This window comes from Puma concolor, chromosome C2, assembly GCF_028749965.1.
Source record: "Puma concolor isolate L17-30 chromosome C2, mPumCon1.1.hap2, whole genome shotgun sequence".
Lineage (NCBI taxonomy): Eukaryota > Metazoa > Chordata > Mammalia > Carnivora > Felidae > Puma > Puma concolor.
The window spans coordinates 66148332-66172452 of record NC_141675.1 but is presented as its reverse complement, the minus strand read 5'-3'; the positions used below and the strand labels follow the sequence as shown (position 1 = coordinate 66172452).

General features: G+C 35.7%; 1 protein-coding gene across 4 annotated transcripts in view; it reads left to right on the top strand.

Moving 5' to 3' along the window:
• SPATA16 (spermatogenesis associated 16) overlaps positions 1–24121 on the top strand; it is a 249675-nt gene that overhangs the window by 82351 nt on the left and 143203 nt on the right. The window lies entirely within an intron of this gene.

Sequence of the window (24121 nt, the reverse complement as noted above, 5' to 3'; positions counted from 1 at the left end):
GATACTAATCATGAATCAAAATTAAAATATTCCTTTTTTGCATTTATTTGCATTTGCTAAAGCATTCTTTCTTTAATTTTATGTAAATGTGAGGTCTACTGCATATCTTTAGGAGATTTGTTAGCACAAAAATTAGCTTAAAAACCATCATGTAGTTTTGCTTCTGATAAAACTAAATGCATATTGTTTTGTCATGTGGAAGACTACAGGAACCATAACTTTATGGTTTTAAGTTCAACAAAGATACATTTTGAAATTAATCAGATGTGTATTGATATTTAAAATATGAAACTAAGTGATATAAAGGCTCTAGAAACAATTATTAATATTTTTTTCCTAATAACACGTCCAAAGTGGCAGATATGTATACCATGGTATTTTTATTTCAACCAAAAGTGATGCCTAGATTCACGAAACATATCAATTCTGTGCTTACCTCATCAAATTAGTGCCATTGTTTATCAGGAAGTGTTTTGAATATTCCTAAGATTGATTTCTACTCTCAACAAGAGTAGAAATTGTGCTATAACTCTTTTTCTATCATATAATTACATTTTGATGTATATAATTGTAAAGATTTTAATGATGCATGCCACTTTTTTGCGTGTTTCTCACCTGTAGATTCTTGTTTGTTTGTTTTCGTTGCAGAATTTTGATGCCACAAGGTAGCAAGCAAGATGAAATCTAAAATACCAAATATGTACAAAAGATCTGATTTTCAATTTTTTTTATAATGGTGGCATCTACATTCATTCATTCATTCATTCAACAAATATTTATTGAATGCCTACTAATACCCTGTGCTATGCAAGTGGGGAAGCAGTTGTAACAGGAAATGTATGGTATTTATACACATTAGAAGAAATGTCAAAGTGTGAAAAACAAATGAATATTAATAAATACATGAGAAAAAATGTGATAAATGCTATGAAGGAAATAAACATAATTTCATGTTACAGAGGCAGTATGGTATATTGAATCGGAGAAGAGTCTGGAATATGACTGCCTAGGTTCAAATTCTGACTCCCCCACTCATTAGTTAGCCTGAGTTTAATTCTCTATGAAGTTAGATTATAATAATAGTACCTACTTCACAAATATTATTTCACAAAGTTTTGTGAAAATAAAGTTTTGTGAAAATTAAATATAAATCCATGAATTTTTTTTATTCCATCCATGACAGAGTTACTGGTAATGGACCTATTTTTCCACTGTAAACAACTATAAAACTGGACAAAATATATTAGGCAACTGTTTTCAGGTAATGGACAATGGTCACAGCAGGACTATGATCCTTGCGAGAAGGGAAATACACATGGTGAGCCCCACAATTTTCTCAGTTTTTTGTGAGGGTTATTTTCCTGCCCTAATTCGGAGAGATGGATAACAAGTTAAATTGTTGTCTCACTGAGCTGAGGAGGCAGAGATGAGAATACTAGACTGAAAAAGGAAAAGCTATAATTTATAGGGTAAGTGGCCTAAGAAGAGGGAGCTGTGTGAGGAGATGGGGTAGAAGTCTGCATGAGGATTTATTATAGGTTCTTAGCCAATGTGAGGAGTGAGGCTCCATGTAGCAGAGATTCCCTGCTGCAAGACTAAGTGCTAAATGGAAATATGAGAGGACCTGCAGTGATGGGATATGGTGGAGTGTCCAAATGAAAAGACCTCAATGAGTACCTCAGTCATTCAGTTGAGACCCCAGAAAGGCCATGTTTAAGAGTAAGGATCGTGGCCTCTAGAAAGGACCACACATTAGGATTAAGCTTAAAACCAAAATAGACCTGCCCTAACAAAGACTAAAGCTAAGCATGACAAGAAAAAATGTATACACCATTTAATTACTTGATAGGGGAAAAAAGAAATCAACAAATTTGCAGGGATGATGCATAATCTGATTCCTTACACAGTTTCATCCAGAATGTCCAGCATAAAATTAAAAATTAATACACATGCAAAGAAGTAGTTAAATAAGACTCATACTTAAGAAAAGAAAAAGTCATAGAAACAGACCCTGAGCTGCCCCAAATGTTGGAATTGGTAGAGAAAGACTTTAAAGAGCTGTGAAATATAGGTCCAAGGCCCTTGAGATACAATGGTAATAATAACTGGAGAGATGAGAATCTCCACAGAAAAATAAAAACTAAGAAAATAACTAAATGGAGATTTTAACACAGATTAATAAAATATCTGAAATTTTGAAATGTACCGATTGAACTTTGGAGACTGCTAAAGATTGAAGACAAATTATAGAAATTACCCAATATGAAGAATGGAGAGAAAAGAGATTTTAAAAAATTAACCAATACTTCAGTGACCTGTCCTCAGGTACAATAGCAGGAAATCTAGAATACATGTAACTGAAGTCTCAAAGGGAAAGGAAAGAGGGAATCGGACATTAAAGTAGTTCCTGAAAATTTTCCAAATTTTGTGAAAAAATAGGAGTATTCAGTTAGCCCCAACCAGGATAAAAACAAAAAGAACCAGATCTAAGAACATCATAATCAAATTCTTGAAAATCCAACATGGAGAGAAAATATTAAAGGCAGCCAAAAGAAAATAATACATTACATACTACAGAACAGTGATACAAGTAATAGATGACTTTTAATCAGAAATAATAGAGGCCAGAATACAATGGACTAACTTTAAAACTGATGAAAGAAAAACCATAAATAATAAGATTACATATTTTGATGTGAAATATTTGACTACAATACCACAAAGGCCTGTGGGAGGGAGTACAAATGTCATTTTACTACTAAGACTTTTACATAACATAGTACAATATTAACTCTAAGTAGTCTGTGTTAAATTAAGGTTTCATGTTATAATCCCTACAGTAGCCATTAAAAGATAGAAAAAGTATAGCTAGCAAGTCAATAATGGACTTAAAATTATATACTAAAGATTCAATTAACTAAATATAAGTCAGAAAGGTGAAAGAGAGGAACAAATAATGGATGGAATACTGGAAGATAATAGCAAGATGGTAGAGTTGAACCAAACTATATTAATAATTACATTAAATGTACATTAACTAAACTTTCCAATTAAAAGGTAGAGATTGCCAGTCTGGATTAAATCACAAGATTTAACTATATACTGTCTACAAAAAATATATAGGTTGGAAATAAAAGGGAGAAAAATGATCTACTTATACAGTAAACATAAAAACTTGTTTTTATGTCAGGTTTGTCTATATTAATATCAGACAAGGTAGAAATTAAGAAAAGGAGCATTACTAGAGATAAAAATAAGACTGTAAAATTTTAAAAATGTGAAATCTGACAGAGCTTGTTCCCTAACTACAATGGAATATGGTTAATGTAATTATTATATCAGAAATCATTAATAGTAAGATATCTAGAAAATCTCTCCAAATACTTAGAAATTAAACAATGTATATTTAAATCACCTTTGGGGCAAAATATAAGGAAACAAAACAACCAAAGGCATGGATTTGAATCTCTGCTTCATCAATTACTAGCTTTGACTTCTGCAAGAAACTTAACTTCCCTTTAAATCAGTTTTCTCATTGTTAAATCTAAGTAAAATGATTTAAGTCTTCCCTGAATCTCAAAATATATCATATTTGTATTTTTTTCGATCCCACCACCACCATTTCCAATGGTATTTGTTATTATTTTCAGTGGTATTTATTATTACCAATAAACTATATATGCATAGAGGAGATTATTATTTTTCAGATACCTTTTTGAACCCATCACATACTCCATAAAGTAGACAATTTGAAAACTTCTATGAAAATACAATTTTTAAGGTGTTATATACACTATTTTGAGGATAATTAAAGTGTTCAGAAGTGATATGAGCTTAAAACATTAAAATATTTGGAAAGAGAAGAAGGTAGCAGTGGAGTGGGAAGACCTAGGCTTGTCTCCTCCCATGAACACAACTAGATAACTCTCAAATCATCCAAATACCCCAGAAATTGACCTGAAAACTGACAGAACAAACTCTGCAACCAAAGGGAGAGAAGAGACCACACTGAAAAAGGTAGGAAGTGTGGAGATGTAGTTTAAGGGAGAAATGAATCATGGGTGCTATGGAGAGGAGGGAACCATGGTTGCAGAGAAGGGCAAGAGAGAGAAAAGCACAGAGAGAACACACTAGGAGAACATTTCCCCAAAGCCCCCCCCCCCCCATTGGCTTGGAAAATCAGATGGACTGAATTTTGTGAGTTCTTGCAACCAGTGGGGCTTAAAGCCTGGATTTTTAAAGGTCAGTGGGCTTGGCTGGGGTAGAGCCTGGGGGGTATTGCCCTGCTCCTGGAGAGAAGGCAGGCAAATAACCCAGGAGCAGACAGCAGGGATACAGCAATCTTTAGAATGCCTGAGGCATATGGGAGGTTGGAGGTGGGGAGATTATTCACTCTTCTTGGAGCAAGTCCCTGAGAAGCAGGAGTTCACAGAGTCACTTCTCCAGAACAAAGGAGTTGGCTGACACCACTTTCCTTCCCAGCCTCTAGCATAAACACAGAGCCACCTACAAGAAGCAGTACAACACTGACACTGGCTGCCTAACTTGCTTATACCAAGCCACACCCACCCCTGTGCTCTGGCAGGACTGCTATTCTCAGTTAAACTTCCTCAGTCCCAGTGCAGCAGTCCCCTCACCAAGAAAACCAATACAAACCCCTACTCACACCACATCAACCAGAGAGTTCTGCAGGACCTCAATTCTAGTGGAGTTGGTGTCAAGTCTTACTTCAGAAACAAACTAGAAAACACCTAGTTTAAATTTGCCATATTCAGGCCAGGGACTGAACACTGCCCAAAAACAGCAAGAACAGCCTCTGCAGATGATCAGCCAAAACACAACAGCAGAACACATGCAGCACACACTGGAGACACTCCTTGAAGCAACAGTCCCTGGTCACTACATAACCTTTTATTCATTAAGCTATTACTTTCAGGACCAGGAGACATAACTGGATTTTCTAACACAGAGAAGAAAGCAGAAATGTAGACAAAATTCCAGGATGGAGGAATTTATCCCAAATGAAAGAACAAGATGAAGGCATGGCCAGAGATCTAAGTGAAAAAGATACAAGTAACATGCCTAATTGAGAATTTAAAGCAGCAATCATAAGGATACTCACTGGGCTTGAGAAAAGAAGACATCAGTGACACCCTTACCACGGAGATAAGTTTAAAAAGAATCAGAGACGAAAAATGCAATAAATGAGATTGGAAACAGGCTTGATGCAATGAACAGCAGACTGAAAGAAGCAGAGGAATGAATCAGTGACCTAGAAGACAAAATAATAGAAAATAATGAAGGTGAACAAAAGAGAGAATTATGCAGCACAAAAATAGATTTAGGGAACTCAGTAACTCCATCAAATATAATAACATTTGTATCATAGGATTCCCAGAAGAAGAGAGAGAAAAGGGGGGGGGGGATTTATTTGAAGAAATAATATCAGAAAACTTCCCTAATTTAGGAAAGGAAACAGACATCCAGATCCAGGAGGCACAAAGAACTCCCACCAAAATCAACAAAAGGAGGCCAACACAAAGACATATTGCAACTAAACTTGCAAAATATAGTGACATAGGAAAAATCTTAAGAGCAGCAAAACGAAAGAAGCCCTCAACTTACCAGGGAAAACCCATAAGGCTAGCTAGAGATTCCTGAACAGAAAGTTGGCAAGTTGGAAGGGAGTAGCATGATATATTCAAAGTGCTGAATGGGAAAAATCTATAGCCAAGAATACTCTATCCAGCAAAGTTATCATTCAGAACTTAGAAGGAGAGATCAAGAGTTTCCCAGACTAAAAAAAAACTGGATCAGATGGATGTAACAAATATACTCAGAACATTCCGTCACAAAATAGCAGAATATACATTCTTTTCAAGTGCACATGGGATATTCTCCAGAATAGATCACATATATGGTCACAAATCAGGCCTCAACAATTACAAAAAGATTGAAATCATACCATGCACCTTCTCTGACCACTAGAAAAAAAATTGGAAAGACCGCAAATACATGGAGGTTAAAAAACATGCTACTAAACAGTGAATGGGTCAACCAGGAAATCAAAGAAGAAACTTTAAAAATAAATGAAACAAATGAAATGAAAATGCAGCAGTCTAAAATCTTTGGGATGCAGCAAAAATGGTCCAAAGAGGGAAGTATATAGCAATACAGACCTACAACAAGAAGCAAAACAATCTCAAGTAAACAACCTAATCTTACACCTAAAAGAACTAGGAAAAAAGAAAGAAACACAACAACAACAATAACTAAAGAAGCCTAAAGCCAGCAGAAGGAAGGAAATGATAAGTATTAGAGCAGAAATAAATTATATAAAATCTAAAAAGAAACAAACTATAGAAGAGATCAACTGGAGCTGGTTCTTTGAAAAAAATCAGTATCACCACAAATTACAAACAATTATAAGAGAATATTATGAAAACCTATACGCCAGCAAATTGGAAAACCCAGAAGAAATGGATAAATTCCTAGAAACATATAAACCACCAAAACTGAAACAGGAAGAAATAGAAAACCAGAACAGACTGATAATCAGCAAAGAAATTGAATCAATAATCAAAAAACTCCCAAGAAACAAAAGTACAGGGCCAGATGGCTTCATAGGCAAATTCTACTAAACATTTAAAGAAAAGTTAGGGGCACCTGGGTGGCTCAGTCAGTTAAGCATGTGACTTCAGCTCAGGTCATGATCTCATGGTTCATGAGTTCGAGCCCCATGCTGGGCTCCATGCTGACAGTGCAGAGCCTGGAGTCTGCTGCAGATTCTGTGTCTCCTTCTCTCTGTTCCTCCCCTGCTTGCACTCTGTCTCTGTCTCTCTCTTTCTCTCTCTCTCAAAAATAAATAAACGTTAAAAAAATTCTAAGAAAAAAAATTTTTTTAAATAAAGAAAAGTTAATACTTTTCCTTCTCAAACTATTACAAAAAGTAGAAAAGGAAAGAAGACTTCCAAATTCATTGTATGAGATCAGCATTACTCAGATACCAAAACCAGATAAAGACTCCACTAGAAAAGACAACTACAGACCAATATCCCTGATGAACATAGCTACAAAAGTTCTCAATAAAATACCAGAAAATAAATTCAATAGTACATTAAAAAAATCATTTACCACAATCAAGTAGGATTTATTCCTGGGTTGCAAGGGTGGTTCAGTATTCACAAGTCAATCAGTGTGATGCACCAAATTAATAAAAGAAAGAATAAGAACCATATAATCATTTCAATAGATGCAAGAAAGGCATTTGACAAAGTACAACATTCATGATAAAAACCCTCAGCAGAATAGGTTTAGAGGGGAACATACCTCAACATACTAAAGGCCATATATGAAAAACCCACAGCTAATATCATCTTCAACGGGGGAAAGCTGAAAGCTTTTTTCCTGTATGGTTAGGAACAAGACAGGGATGTCCATTCTCACCACAGTTGTTCAACATAGTACTGGAAGACCTAGACACAGCAATCAGAAAACAAAAATAAATAAAAGGCATCCAAGTAAGCAAGGAAGAAGTAAAATTTCATTAGTTGCAGATGACATGATACTCTATATAGAAAACCCAAAAGACTCCACCAGAAATCTGCTAGAATTAATAAATGAATTCAGTAAATCCAAAGGATACAAAATCAACATATAGAAATCTGATGCATTTCTATATACCAATAATGAAACAGCAGAAAGATAAATTAAAAAAAATCCTATTTACAGTTACACCAAAAACAATAAGACACCTAGGAATAAACCTAACCAAAGAGATGAAAGACCTGTACTCTGAAAACCATAAAACACTGATGAAAGAAATCGAAGATGGCACAAGGAAATAGAAAGACATTTCATGCTCATGAATTGGAAGAACAAAATATTGCTAAAATGTCTATACTACTCAAAGCAATCTACTCATTTAATGCAATCCTTATCAAACTGCCAACATCATTCTTGACAGAACAAGAACAAGCAATCCTAAAATTTGTATGGAACCACAAAATACCCCTAACAGCCAAAGAAACCTTGAAAAAGAAAAACAAAGCTGAAAGCATCACAATTCCAGACTTCCACTTATATTACAAAGCTGTAGTGATCAAAAGAGTATGGTACTTGCATAAAAAGAGACACATAGAACAATGGAACAGAACAGATAACCCAGAAATGAACCCATAACTATATGGTCAATTAATCTTCAACAAAGCAGGAAAGAATATCCAATGGGGAAAAGACTGTCTCTTCAACAAATGGTATTGAAAAAACTGTACAACAACATTCAAAAGAATGAAAGTGAACCACTTTCTTACACAATACACAAAAATGTATTCAAAATGGATGAACAACCTAAATGTGAGACAGGAAAACATAAAAATACTACAGAAGAACATGGGCAGTAACCTCTTGGAAATCAGCTATAGCAAATTCTTTCTAGGCATGTCTCCTGAGGCAAGGGAAACAAAAGCAAAAATAAACTATTGGGATTTCATCAAGATAAAAATCTTCTGCACAGTGAAAGAGACAATCAACATAATTAAAAGGCAACCTATGGAATGGGAGATGGTATTTGCAAATGACATATCTTATATCCAAAATCTATAAAGAACTTCCCAAACTCAACACCCAAAAAACAAATAATCCAGTTAAAAAATGGGCAGAAGATGTGAATAGACATTTTTCCAAAGAAGACAATCACTGTTTTTTTTTTGTTTTTTTTTTTTAAATTTTTTTTTCAACTTTTTTTAATTTATTTTTGGGACAGAGAGAGACAGAGCATGAACGGGGGAGGGGCAGAGAGAGAGGGAGACACAGAATGGGAAACAGGCTCCAGGCTCTGAGCCATCAGCCCAGAGCCTGACGCAGGGCTCGAACTCACGGACCGCGAGATCGTGACCTGGCTGAAGTCGGATGCTTACCCGACTGCGCCACCCAGGCGCCCCGACAATCACTGTTTTAAGTGATCTTAAAACAGACATGATTCATGCCCACCTAAGTCCCTGGTAACAGACCCACCAACTGCAGATCCTACTGTGGATGTAGAAACAGCCACATGACCTGGCTCTAACTCATGTCAACTCCAGTTCCAGAGGTAGTCCCATCAGCCTGGGTAACCAATGGGAGCCAATATTGGAGCACACATATATTTAAAACAAATATTAACAGAACTAAAGGAGGAAATAAACAGAAATACAATAATAGCAAGGGACTTCAATACCCCTTTCCCAATAATGGATAAGTCATCCAAACAGAAAATCAAAAAGGAAAAGCAGACTTGAATAACACTATAGACCAAATGGACCTAACAAATATATACAGAGGCCCTGTGGCTGTTCCCCACTGATGTGGAGTGGTAGTAGCTAAATTTAAAAATATAAACACACACACATACACACACACACACACACACACACACACAGAATATTCCATCCAACACTACCAGAATGCACATCCTTTCCAAGCCCACATGGAACATTCTCCAGGATAGATCATAAATAGAGCCACAAAGTAAGTCTTCACAAATTTAAAAATATTGTAAACATGTCAAATATCTTTTATGACCACAACAGTATGAAACTAGAAATAATTAAAAAAAAAAAAAGAATATTGGCGAATTTACAAATGCATGCAAATCAAATGACATACTCCTGAAAATCCAGTGAGTCAAAGAAATCAAAATGAAAATCAAAAAGTATCCTGAGTCAAAAAAAAAAAAAAAAATGAAAACACAATATACCAAAGCTTATGGGATCCAGCAAAACCAGTTCTAAAAGGGAAGATTATAGAGATAAATGCTTACATTAAGAAAAAAGGAAGATATTAGGAGTGACTGGATGGCTCAGTCAGTTAAGCACCCTACTCTTGATAAGCAGCTCAGGTCATGATCTCACCATTTTGAGATTGAGCCGCATGTAGGGCTGTGTGCTGGGTGTGGAACCTGCTTGGGATTCTCTCTCTCCCTCTCTCTCTGCCCTTCCCTGCTTGCACACATTTTGTCTCTCTGTCTCTCAAAATGAAAAAGGAAATATTTTAAAAAAGAAAGAAAGATGTTAAATCAACAACTTAACTTCATACTTCAAGGAACTTGAAAAAGAAGAACAAACTAAACCTAAAGTTAGTAGAAAACAAGAAAGAATAAAAATTAGAGCAAAAATAAATGAAATGTAGAACAAAAAAAAAAAAAAACAAAAAAATCAACAAAACGAGTTGATGTTTTGAAAAGATAAAAAATACTGGCAAATCTTTAGTTAGACTAATCAAGAAAAGAGAAGATTCAAATAAAATTATAAATGAAAGAGAAGGCATTACAGCTTATGCCTCAGACATACAAAAGATTATAAGAGAATACCATAACCAACAAATTTGATAACCTAGAAGACATGGACAAATTCATAGAAACATACAACCTGCAAAGACAGAATCATGAAGAAATAGAAAATCTGAACAGACTAATAAGTATGGATATCAAAGCAATAATCAAAAGCCTTCCCTCAAAGGACCAGAGGGCTTCACTGGTGAATTATACCAAACATTTAAAGAAGAATTAACTCCACTCCTCTCAAACTCTTCCAAAAACTAGAAGAGAATAAAATACTTCCAAACTAATTACCCTGATACGAAAGCCAAACCAGAACACTTTAAGATATGAAAATTACATTCCAATATCTTTGGTTAACATAGACACAAAAATCCTCAGAACAATACTAGTAAACTGAATTCAACAGCACATTAAAGGGATCATGCACTGGGGCACCTGGGTGGCTCAGTTGGTTAAGCTTCTGACTTCAGCTCAGGTCATGATCTCATAGTCCATGAGTTCAAGCCCCACATCGGGCTCTGGGCTGACAGCTCAGAGCCCGGAGCCTGTTTCATATTCTGTGTCTCCCTCTCTGCCCCTCCCCTGCTCACGTTCTGTCTCTCTTCTCTCAAAAATAAACATTAAAAAAAAAAAAAAGGATCATGCACCATAATCAAGTGGGATGCATTCCTGAGATGCAAGAATGGTTCAACATTTGTAAACAAAAAACATAATACATCACTTTAACAAAATAAAAGATAAAAATCATGATTATCTGAATAGATGCAGAAAAAGCATTTGACAAAATTCAAAAGCCTGGTGATAATAAAAAAAATATCTCTCTCAACAAATTAGGTAAAGAAGAAATAAAACCTCAACATAATCAAGACCATGTATGACAAGGCCACAGCTAACATCGTACTCAATGGTGAAAAACTCAAAGTCTTTCCTCTAAGATCAGGAACAAGACAAGTATGCTCATTGTCACCACTTATATTTAACAGCACTGGAAATCCTAGCCAGAGAAATTAGGCAAGAAAGATAGATAAAGGGCATTCAAATGGGAAAGAAAGAAGTTAAATTGTCTCTATTTGCAGATGGTGTGATTTTATAGACAGAAACCCTAAAGACTCCATCAAGAAACTGTTAAAACTAATAAAGAAATAGGGTAAAGTTGTAGGAAACAAAGTCAACATACAAAACTCATTTGCATTTTTATGCACTAACAATGAACTATCTGAAAAAAAGACATCAAGAAAACAATCCTATTTATAATAGCATCAAATATAATAAAATAATACTAAGGAATAAATTTAACCAAGGAGATGAATGACCTATACACTAAAAACTGTAAAATATTGATGAAAGATAGAAGACTCAAATAAATGAAAAGGTAACCTGTATTCATGGATTAGAAGAATTAATATTGTTAGAATATCCATACTTACCAAAGCAATTTATAGATTGAGTACAATCACTATGAAAATTCCAATGGCGTTTTTCACAGTAGAAAATGCAATCCTAAAATTCATATGGAACCACAGAAAACCCTAAATAGCCAGAGCAATCTTGAGAAAGAACAAGGCTGGAGGCATTGCACTTCCTAATTTCAAGCTATATTACAAAGCTAACAAAGAAATCAGACCCGAATGGTATTGGCATATAAACAGACACATAGATCAATAGAACAGAACAGACAAACAGCCCAGAAATGAACCCACATATATATGAAAAACAGATCTATGACAAGGATGCCAAGCATATACAATGGAAAAAGGATAGTCTCTTCAATAAATGTTGCTGAAAAGGGGCGCCTGGGTGGCGCAGTCGGTTAAGCGTCCGACTTCAGCCAGGTCACGATCTCGCGGTCCGTGAGTTCGAGCCCCGCGTCGGGCTCTGGGCTGATAGCTCAGAGCCTGGAGCCTGTTTCCGATTCTGTGTCTCCCTCTCTCTCTGCCCCTCCCCCGTTCATGCTATGTCTCTCTCTGTCCCAAAAATAAATAAAAACGTTGAAAAAAAAATTAAAAAAAAATAATAAATGTTGCTGAAAAAAACTGAATATCCACATGCAAACTAATGGAATTAGGTCCTTATACCATGAACAAAACTCAACTCAAAATGGATTAAAGACTTAAAAATAAGCTCTGAAAGCATAAAAATCCTAGAAGAAAATGTAGGGGGGAAAATCTCCTTGACATTGGTCTTGGCAGTGATTTTTTTGGATAGGACACCAATAGTACAAGCAACAAAAACAAAAATAAACAAGTGGAACTATGTCAAATTAAAAAGCTCCGCCCAGCAAAGGAAACAATGAACAAAAAGAAAAAGCAACCTATGGAATGGGAGAAAATGTTTTCAAACCTTATATATGATAAGGAGTTAACATGCAAAATATACAAGGGACTCTTACAACTCAAATGCAAAAAAAATAAAAAATAAAAAACAGATTAAAATATTGGCAAAAGACCCAGATAGACGTTTTTTCAAAGAAGACATACAAATGCCCAAGAGATATATGAATGGGCATCAACATTACTAATCATCAGGGAAATGTATATCAAAACAATGAAATACCACTTCATATCTATTAGAATAGCTATTATGGAAAAAACAAGAGAGATGCCTGGGTGGCTCAGTCAGTTAAGCTCTGGCTGTTATCTCACGGCTTGTGATTTTGAGTCCCACATCAGGTTCTCTGCTGTTAGCACAGAGCCCACTTAGGATCCTCTGTCCCCCTTTCTCTCTGCCTCTCCCCCGTTCATATTCTGTCTCTCTATCTCTCTGTCTTTCTCTCTCTCTCTCTCTCACTCTCTCTCAAAAATAAACACTTAAAAAAAAAGACAAGAGAGGGGCACCTGGGTGGCTCAGTTGGTTGAGCGTCCAACTTTGGCTCAGGTCATGATCTTGCTGTTTGTGGGTTTGAGCCCCGTGTCGGGCTCTGTGCTGACAGCTCAGAGCCTGGAGCCTGCTTCAGATTCTGTCTCCTTCTCTCTCTGCCCCTCCCCACTTGTGCTCTCTCTGTCTCTCAAAAATAAATAAATGTAAAAATAAATTAAAAAAAAAGACAAGAGAGAACAAGTGTTGCCAAAGATATAGACAAAAGGGAACCCTTGCACACTGTTGATGGGAATGTAAATTGTTATAGCCATTTTAGAAAAAAATAGAGAGTCTTCAAAAATTAAAAATAGAACTATTGTATGATCCAGCAATCCTACTATTAGATAGATATCCAAAGAAATAAGGTCAGTATCTTGAAAGGATATCTGCATTTACGTGTTCATTGCAACATTTTTCACAATAGTTAAAATAAGGAAACAAACTGAATGTCTGTGAATGGATGAATGGATAAAGAAAATCTGATATGTATACAAACACACACACATACACACACACACAGACACACACACACACACACACACACACACAATGGAATATAATCCAACCATAAAAAGTAGGAAATCCTGTTATTTGTGACAACATGAATGAGCCTGGAGAATGTTATGCTAAGTGAAATAAGCCAGACACAGAAAGACAAATACTGTGTGATCTCACATGTGAACAGTCTAACTCATATAATCAGAGAGTAGAATGGTGATTGCTGGTGCCTGGGCGGGGGGGGGGGGGGGGGGGAAATGAGATGATACTGGTCAAAGGTTACAAACTTTCAGTTATAAGATGAATAAGTTCTGGGAATCCAACATAGAGCATGATGACTGTATTGTATATTTGAATTTTGTGTTAATTAATTACATTGTGGTAATTTCACAATGTGTACATGTATCAAGCCATCATACTTTAAATACATACAATTTTTGTCAAATATACCTTAAAACTAGGGAAATTTTAAATTAAAAATTGGTAAGCAAAAGTAAATAAAGTTTGGCCATTAAATTCAATAGTTCAATAGTATTAAGACAAAATAATTCTCACAGTTTGGATGAACTTAAACAAAATCACAATATTAATAAAAAAATGGGAGCATTGCTGGTGCCAGTTTCTTCTTGATATGAACAAATGTGTAGGCTACTAAGTAGCAGTGTTGATACCACTTGGAGGATAATAATAGGAACACAAAAGAAAAATGTTTGATCTTAACCTTAATGTATACAACCCTGGGTACCTTACAGTGTCTTGCTTTGAGAAAACATATGGGTAACTATTTTAAAGACACTGCCATTCATTTCAAGAAAGACATTACAGTATCCGTACTCATTTTTCTCAACTTAGAAAGGTTTGAGCTAGGAAATGTTTCTTCCTAGCTCCATCCTTTGATAATCCCTTGATTACTGGCTATTCCTTCCAACTGAATGAAATTAACACAATCTATATGTTTGTGTGACCATGTATACATGTATGTTTACATGAGCCGAAGAGCATGAAGATAACAAATGGGAATCACGGCATAAGGATATCTGGTTGGACTTTTTGCAAGTCAGGCATTTTGACTCTTCAAAAGCTTAGGCATGTTAAAAAACACTGTATGGATCATTATTAGTACCTTTATGTATCTTTCTATTTTCTCCCCACAAAAATATATTTACCTATAAAAAAGATACTTCCACTGAAGATATATGAAGCATAACTCTAAAAGAATATAAAACATTCTAATTTCTGTGGAAGGGCAAAGTATTCACTGTGCCATACTGCAGGGAATAGCCACGATACCTTTCGGCAGTGCAAAACAGACCACATAAGAAACAGTTCTCAAGCAGGAATGAGAGCAAGTATTTCTCAAACACCTTCCTTGTAGCAGGTGTGATTAGGTGCTTCATGTGCTGTCTTAGTTAATCCTTCCAGTAACTTCCTGAGTTTTCCTTACTACCATTTTACAGATGAAGGAACCACACCTAGCAAACATTACAGTAATTTTTCTTTCTCCTAAAAACTCTGGTATCATCTCATTTCAGCTTAAAAATAATGAAAATCATACTATCTTTAAAATCTGGAGGGGTTCCCACCCCAGATTGAGGTAGCAGTGGGATATAGGGAGCATTGTCCTTAAAATCATAAAATTATAGGCTCACCTTCCACTTCTCTGATTGATTTGAAAATCCTTGCTTTTCACATGTGTGATTTGTGGGTAATGATATGTAGCAAGTCTACTGCACAACATTGATGCAACACAGGTTTTAAGTCACGAGACTCTAACATACATCATCACCACTTTTTTTCTTCTTTTTACCTGAAGCCCTGCCTCTTTGTGATTATCACATGAATTAATAAAACTGTCTTGAAAGATAAACACATAGCCTTATTTGTGTTTAAAAAAATTAAGTGAGAAAAAAAGACAATGAAGTTTAAAGCAAATAAATTCCAAAAAATAATTAAATATGGTCATATATTTTATCCAAGGAATAAAAATGTCCAAGTGTCTAAGAATCATTATTTGCTTATCTTAAGAACACAAGAAACACACCCTGATGGCTCAGACATCTTATTTGAAGTTTCTTTTCTAAAGGAGAAGAAGGAGAAGAAACAAGGGAAGCAGGAGAAGAAGAGGAAGAAAGGGAGAGGAAGGGAAAGAGAGAGGAGGAGGAAAAGGAAAAGAAGAGGAGGAAGGAGAGAAGGAAAGGAAGAAGGAGAGGACGAGACGAAAGAGAAGGACAAGTACATGAAGAGGGAAGGGGAGGGAGATAAAGAGGCAGAGGATAGGAGGAGAAAAAAGAAGAGGAAGACAAAGAGGGGAGAAGATGAGGCAGGGAGGTGAGGAGGTTAGGAGGAGAGGAGGGAAAAGGAGACAGCAGTGACTATTTCTGATATGAGAGGAAAATTTAAGACATACTAAAGGCAGAACAAAACAGATTGACCCTCTCTTGAGTTTTCATTAATAAGCAGGGTCTGAAGCTGGATCAGATTTCCTTCTTTCTTTCTTTTCTTTCTTTCTTTTTACGTTTTTATATATTTTTGAGAGACAGAGACAGAGCACAAGTTGGAGAGGGGCAGAGAGAGAATGAGACAAAGAATCCAAAGCAGGCTCCAGGCTCTGAGCTGTCAGCAGAGAGCCCGATGCGGGGCTCAAACTCACAAACTGTGAGATCATGACCTGAGCTGAAGTCAGATGCTTAACCGACTGAGCCACCCAGGCACCCCTGGATCACATTTCTTGAGTTGCCTGTCCAAGTTGCAAAAGATATAATAAAAGGATTATATTCTATTTATATTAAATAAATTCACAACTTTTTATGCTTATTTTTAAAAATTATGACAGCTTGCAATAGATTAGTTACAATAACCCTGGCTTCAGCATTCCTGTATTACCTCCATTATACTTTACCATTGCTCCAATGGCTCTTCACCCAGATAGGTCATCATCTACCCTTGTATTCAAGTTGACTGCATTTTGGTTTATAATCATCTTGCTTGGTGTTTTATGTCTCATCCTAGTTGCATTCTTTCTCTTATAATAATTTAGACTAGCCTTAACTCTGGAGTCAGTATCCATTTGGCTTTTATCTTTCCTTTCCTTTTACTCATAGATATAGAAATGGTTCATAAATGAAGAAGCAGTATATTAACGTAACGGAGCAGTATTCTTATGCAACAATGCATCTGCTGTCAGGACCCCTCTTTGGAATGTGAATCTACCATTTATTGCTGGTTTGTTCCCCTGCTTTTGATTTCCATGTGGTTCTTGGAAAACATACCAGGGGTGTTAATGCACAATTCCCATGCCGAATACTGCCTTCAGGGAAATGTTGTTCATTTTGGTCCCTGAAACTGGCAAATAGGCTGCACAGGCACACCTCATGGTTGAGTTTATTCCTATGTTATTTTAAGATGATTCTTCTATATTGGTTTCCCATTTTCTAATACACCAGCTCTAAAATCCATTCTGAAGGAATGAACCAGTCATTTAGTCTTCCTGCAACTTCTTCCTCTGTAAATTCTCACTGGGGCATTAAAAGCAGTAATGTCCTTAAAATTTTGAAATGTTATAAAACATGTAATTGTTGTGGACTGGGGTAAGTATGAATAATAAAAACAGCAGAGATATGTTTGTTTCTACTTCCTGCAAGGTCAAGTGATTTTTTTAATTTGAATTCAAGTTAGTTAACATATAGTGTAGTGTTGGTTTCAGGAGTAGAATTTAGTGATTCATCACTTACATATAACACCCAGTGCTCATCACAAAAAGTTCCCTCCCTAACGTCCATACCCCCTACCCACTTCAACAGCCCTGTTTGTTCTCTGCATATAAGAGTCTTGTGCTTTATCTCCCTCTCTGTTTTTATCTTATTTTATTTTTCCTTCCCTTCTCTTATGTTCATATATTTTGTTTCTTAAATTCCACGTAGAGGGGAAATCATATATTTGGCTTTCTCTGACTTATTTCTCTTAGCATAATATGCTCTAGTTCCATCCCTGTTGCTGTAAATGGCAAGATTAAGATTTCATTCTTTTTGATCACCAAGTAATATTCCATTGTGTTTATATACCACATCTTCTTCCTCCATTCATCATTCAATGGACATTTGGTCTTTTTCCATAATTGGGCTATTATTGATAGCACTGCTATAAACATTGGGGTGCATGTGCCCCTTTGAATCAGTATTTTTGTATCCTTTGGATAAATACCTAGTAGTGCAGTTGCTGGGTCATGGGGTAGTTCTATTTTTAATTTTTTGAGGAACCTTCATACTGTTTCCCAGATTGGTTGCACCACCAATAGTTGCATCCCCACCAATAGTGCAAAAGTAGTCTCCTTTATCCACATCCTCGCCAACGTCTGTTGTTTCCTGAATTGTTAATTTTAGCCATTCTGACAGGGATGGTGGTATCTTATTGCGGTTTTGATTTGTATTTCCTTGATGATGAGTGATGTTGAGCATCTTTTCGTGTTTCTGTTAGCTATCTGGATGTCCTCTTTGGAAAAATGTCTATTCACATCTTCTGCTCATTTTCAAACTGGATTATTTGGTTTTTAGGTATTGAGTTTTATAAGATCGTTATGTATTTGGACACTAATCCTTTATCGGAAATATCATTTGCAAATACCTGATCCCATTCCATAGGTTGCCTTTTAGTTTTTGTTGATTGTTTCCTTTGCTGTGCAGAAACTTTTTATCTTGATGAGGTCCCAGTAGTTCATGTTTGCTTTTGTTTTGCCTGCCTCTGGAGACATGTCTAGGAAGAAGTTGCTGCGGCTGAGGTAAAAAAGGTTGCTGTCTGTTTTCTCCTGTAGGATTTTGATGGTTTCCTGTCTCACATTTAGGACTTTTATCCATTTTGAATTTATTTTTGTGTGTGGTTTAAGAAAGTGGTCCCATTTCATTCTTCTGCATGTTGCTGTCCAGTTTTTCCAACACCATTTGCTGAAAAGACTGTCTTTTTTGCATTGGATATTCTTTTCTGTTTTGTCAAAAATTAGTTAGCCATACATACATTAGTGGTTCCATTTCTGGGAAGTAAAAACCCTCAAGAAAGTAGGGATAGAAGGAACATACCTGAACATCATAAAGGCCATATATGAAAGACCCACAGCTAATATCATCCTCCATGTGGAAAAACTGAGAGCTTTCCCCCTAAGTCAGGAACATGATAGGGATGTCTACTCTCACCACTGTTGTTCAACATAGTACTGGAAGTTCTAGCCTCAGCAATCAGACAACACGAAGAAATAAAAGCCATACAAATTGGCAAGGGAGAAGTCAAACTTTCACTCTTCACAGATGACACGATACTCTATACAGAAAACTTGAAAGACTCCACCAAAAAACTGCTAGAATTGATACATAAAGTCAGCAAAATCATAGGATATAAATTCACTGTACAGAAATCTGTTGCACATCTATACACCAATAATGAAGCAGCAGAAAGAGAAATCAAGGAATCAATCCCATTTACAATTTCACCAAAAACCCTAAGTTACCTAGGAATAAATCTGACCAAAGAAGTAAAAGATCTGTATGTTAAAAACTATAAACTGCTTATGAAAGAAATTGAAGAAGACACCAAGAAATGGAAAAACATTCCATGCTTATGGATTGGAAGAACAAATATTGTTAATATGTCGATACTACCCAAAGAAATCTACATATTCAATGCAATCCCTATTAAAATAACACCAGCATTCTTCACAGAGCTAGAACAAACAATTCTAAAAATTTTATGGAAGCAGAAAAGACTCTGAATAGCCAAGATAATGTTAAAAAAGAAAATCAGAACTGGAAGTATCACAATTCCCCACTTCAAGCTGTATTAGAAAGCTGTAGTCATCAAGACAGTATGGCTGGCACAAAAACAGAAAACAGGCACATAAATCAATGGAACAGGTCAATGATTTTTTAAATAATTCTAGATTTTCAAAGATTCATTCTGTAATTATAAATAGAGTAGATCTATAAGTTTTCTTGTAATGTGGTGAATGAAGCTTTAGCAATCAAAGGCCTGAATTTGAATTCGTGTAACATCAATGACTAGCCTTGACTTTTACAAATTGCTTAATTTCTCTTTGTATTAGCTTCTCTGCATTTTTCAGCATCTCTGAACAAGGGATAATGACTATATCTTCCTCAACACTTGTCAAAGGGGTTAAATGATATTATAGGTGTGTGTTTTGCAAATGGAAAATTTTTGTGCAAATCTTAGCCTTAAGGTCACCATTGTGTTTTATTTCAAACATATCAGGTGATTAGCCTGAAATGTTACAAGTATAGGACTCACACATTTCTTTTCATGAGCGCATTTGCTCTGTTTAGCACAGTGAGCGGTTTAGTCTATGTAATGCTCATGAACAAAGTGAAAACCATTTTGATGGTCCCCATTGGGACATATTTATTTTAGTCTGCTGGTTTGTTGCCTTTACACCCAAAAAATCTCCAGACAAGTAGAAATTGAAGCAATCAAGACCAAAACTAAAATTGAGGAAGCCTAAGAAAATACAAGGAACTGCTGAATATTGGATGTCCAAAAAATGTTAAAAATAATTAATTTTTTCAGAAAAATGGGGGACTACCCGTGTTTCCAAATTTAACTAACACTGTTTTAAGAAATTAAAGCTTATTCCCATGAATCTGCCTCACCCAAGCTAAACTGTAAAATTGACATTTGTATCTTATTCTTGAACCAACTTTCATTTGTGTTTCCCAATCCTTTCAGTCCTAAGGATCTTGTCTGAGATATTTGGTATGGAGAAGTCACTGTGTAGTCTATTACATACAGGCCACAAGTAGCAAGAGACAAACTTGGGGCAGACCAGTTTTTATTGGAGCAAGTAAAAATCATGGCCTAGATGCCAACCCCTATTCATTTTATAGCTTTTGCTAACCTGTGTTGGATATTTTAAATTTTCTCTTTGCTCCTTTACCAGATAGAAATCTCTTGTTGAGTGTGCCTGACTTGCTCTGACTCTATTAGTTTACCTTAGAAGATCTGACTACCTTACAAATATAGGTACCAGTCTACTATTCATTTTAATTTTCACAATTAATGAATGCGTATTTCATGAATATGGATATTTTATATCATTGACAACATAGTATTAGCCTCAACTAGCATTTTGCAAATCCTGGGGTCATACTATTACTGCTGTATTTGCCTAAACCCTCTGTCACTTCCTCTTCTGTTGCTATGGCAAATATTCCTTATGTTTATCCTCTCTCAGCCCTGTGACCTTTCCTCATTTTTCATAGAAGTCTGAAGAGCAGCCATATGCTAAGTTATAACACCTTTACTTTGAGAAGAAATGTCTCCTTGATGGCACTGCCTATAACTTTGCTCACAGGTTATTGCTCTTACATACAATTCTTAAGACTCTTCTTCACTGGAAGAAATGCAGACCATGTGCCTTTCTTAGGTTACCTGAGGCAAAGTAATTTTCTAATTGGATATAAATGTTCTTATTGTATTATCAATAATTAGGCTTTTTTAAAGCAAATATGACTTTTACACAAAAGACAGTAATATTTACAGTAGTATTTGCTATTTTTGTGGTGTTTCACAAGAGATTAGCAGGTGAAAGAAATCTAATATATAACCTCACTACTAATTAATTTCAATCTTTTTGGTTTTTTTACACTTTAAATTCCTATAAGATTTTCTTGTGGAAACTGTTCAACAGATACAATTTCTGAGAAAGTAGTTTTTGTTTTTTGTGGAAAGAAAATAATATGAGAATAACATGAAGAAGTCACATGTATGTACCCCCCCCAAAAGAGGCAGAGATATTTTGATTTTAGAAGAGAGAGCAAAAGGATGGTGTTATATAGTACAAATTATTAAGCAAGTATGTCCCACGTGCCTTATCATCTTCCTTCTTACAGGTACAGCCATCATATAAATTTTGACTATTTATTTGCACATTAGTCCTCAAACTAGCCTTATAAACCATTCTATTTTTAAACATTATCGAGTATCCCAAAGAGCTTTGATTTATATGGGTAATATCTATAAATATTTACCATATTAGAGATTAAAATGTAGAAATTTAAAAATATTTATTCATTTGAAAATAATAAACCCATTACATGTTAACATAAAATACATATTTTATTAGAAATAACTATATTTTGGGGCGCCTGGGTGGCGCAGTCGGTTAAGCGTCCGACTTCAGCCAGGTCACGATCTCGCGGTCCGTGAGTTCGAGCCCCGCGTCGGGCTCTGGGCTGATGGCTCGGAGCCTGGAGCCTGTTTCCGATTCTGTGTCTCCCTCTCTCTCTGCCCCTCCCCCGTTCATGCTCTGTCTCTCTCTGTCCCAAAAATAAATAAACGTTGAAAAAAAAAAATTAAAAAAAAAAAAAAAAAAAAGAAATAACTATATTTTCAGGGCATCTTGGTGGCTCAGGCGATCTGACTCTTGATTTTAGCTCAGGTCATGATCTCGTGGTAAATGGGATCAAGCCCTGCCTCAGGCTCTGCACTGTCAGTGCTCTCTCCCTCTCTCTCTCTCTGCCCCTCCCCTGCTCGCACTCTTTGTCTCTCTCTAAAACTGAATAAATATTTAAAAATAAATAAATAAAAATAAAAATAGCTCTATTTTCCAAAAATGCATAGAGGAATAGCCTTGTTTCACATGTTGTAAATCTCTGTAATGTATAGCATCTTAAAAGGAAACTGAGTTCTCATACTTGATTCTGCATTCACTCTGTTGCTATATGTTTGCACTATATGAAGAAAATCCAATCTGACCCAGATGTATAATTAAAAAAGGAAAGAGAACGTTAATAGGCTTTTCAGATAATCCTGAATATCCTTCTTGATACTATACCAAGACTTGACAAGTGAGAGTTTCTTTAAGATTAATTACAGTGTCGATTCTGAAACCATTATCAATCAACTTGTACTCTGTTACTTTAAAAGCCATTGGTCTTTCTTATACTTTGAATGGATTGTTCTGAGTTAGTAACATCATACATTGATTATTTGTAAAATAATGCATTATTTGCAGATTTCTATTATGCAAATTACTATTATGCAATAGTAAAATTTTAAAATTACACATGTTAGTATTACCAATCTCGTCAGAAGGTCTTTAAGCATTGGGTGGCTGTCAAGCTCACAGTGACAGATACAAGTCTTCCAAAATTCTAATTTTTGCTTGAAAGCTCTAACTTCTATCACTAGTAATAAATACTGTCAGTTGTGTTCCTTTAAGTGACAGGCACACTTATTTCATTTTCAAAAAATGTCTGCCATATTCAAAGTCTGATAATCAGTTTGTTCCTTGTTGTTCCACATAAAACATGGTGTTCCATGGTAACAGCAGCTAAGTCAGCTCACAAATGCATACAATGGCACAAGTAGTTTTCCTCAAGACAGCATATTTTCTTATGCAAGAGAGAAGTGCTTAATGCATACGTCCCATCTCATGATGTCAAATATTAAAAAGACATGTACTCAGGGGTTGAGAGTTATCATTTTTGGGGGGGAACGAGGGCATGCAATGGTGAAGAATATACCCAATGACTACTAGAACAGTTTGGTATCTCTGATTTGATTCCTGCAGTTTTACCCACTATGGCTTTTGCAACATTAGTACAAATGTCAACATAGTGATAAAGTAAAATAATATCTAAGTATTACTATGAAAATCATTATAATAGTATTGCGAAGGTCCTGAAAGTGTCTCAGGACCCTTGGGTATCTGCAGGCCACACTTTGAGAATCACTGTTTTAGCTCAGAGCATCCTTCGTATCTTCCCAGCTCTTGTATCTCTTATCTTTCTTCACAATAGTTTCAGTGATTGTCTTCTTAAAACATGTTTCCATCATGTGTTTGCTTAGTAATCCCTGAAGCATTGTTAATTTCTTCCATAAAATTAAAAATCCTTTAACTAATGAACAGGCTCCTGCCTTTTCCTATGGTCAATTTATTACTTTAGTCAAGCAAATTTACATGGCCGTTTTTAATATGGTTTACGATTCTCTATCACCAAGTCATTTGGGGGGGGGGGGCACTCTTCCAATTTGGATGTTCTACCTTTCTTCCCTAAAGAAGAATATTTCAGCTCGAAACTCCCTTTCTCCTGACTTCTTTCCAAGTTTTACATTTTCCTGTCATTGCAGACGCTTTGCCCAAGCCTTTTGCCTTTCCATCTTTTTTGTATGCATCCCCCAATTAACTGTTTCAAGTTTCAGTTCATTTATTGTGGGTTATATATGTATCTATGCGATTTTTCACAATTAGGTTAATACTTCCATCTGGGGGCTAGTCGCTTAGTATCTAACATAACTTTTAAACAAAAGAAGCATGATACATGCTGTTGTCATTATATTCACAGAAAAAGGCAGCACTTTTAAAGATATCTGGAAAATGTATTCTTTCCAAAGTAATGTGCTATGATACTTTATTTGGTACAAGTCACAACAGGTTGCCACTCAATACTT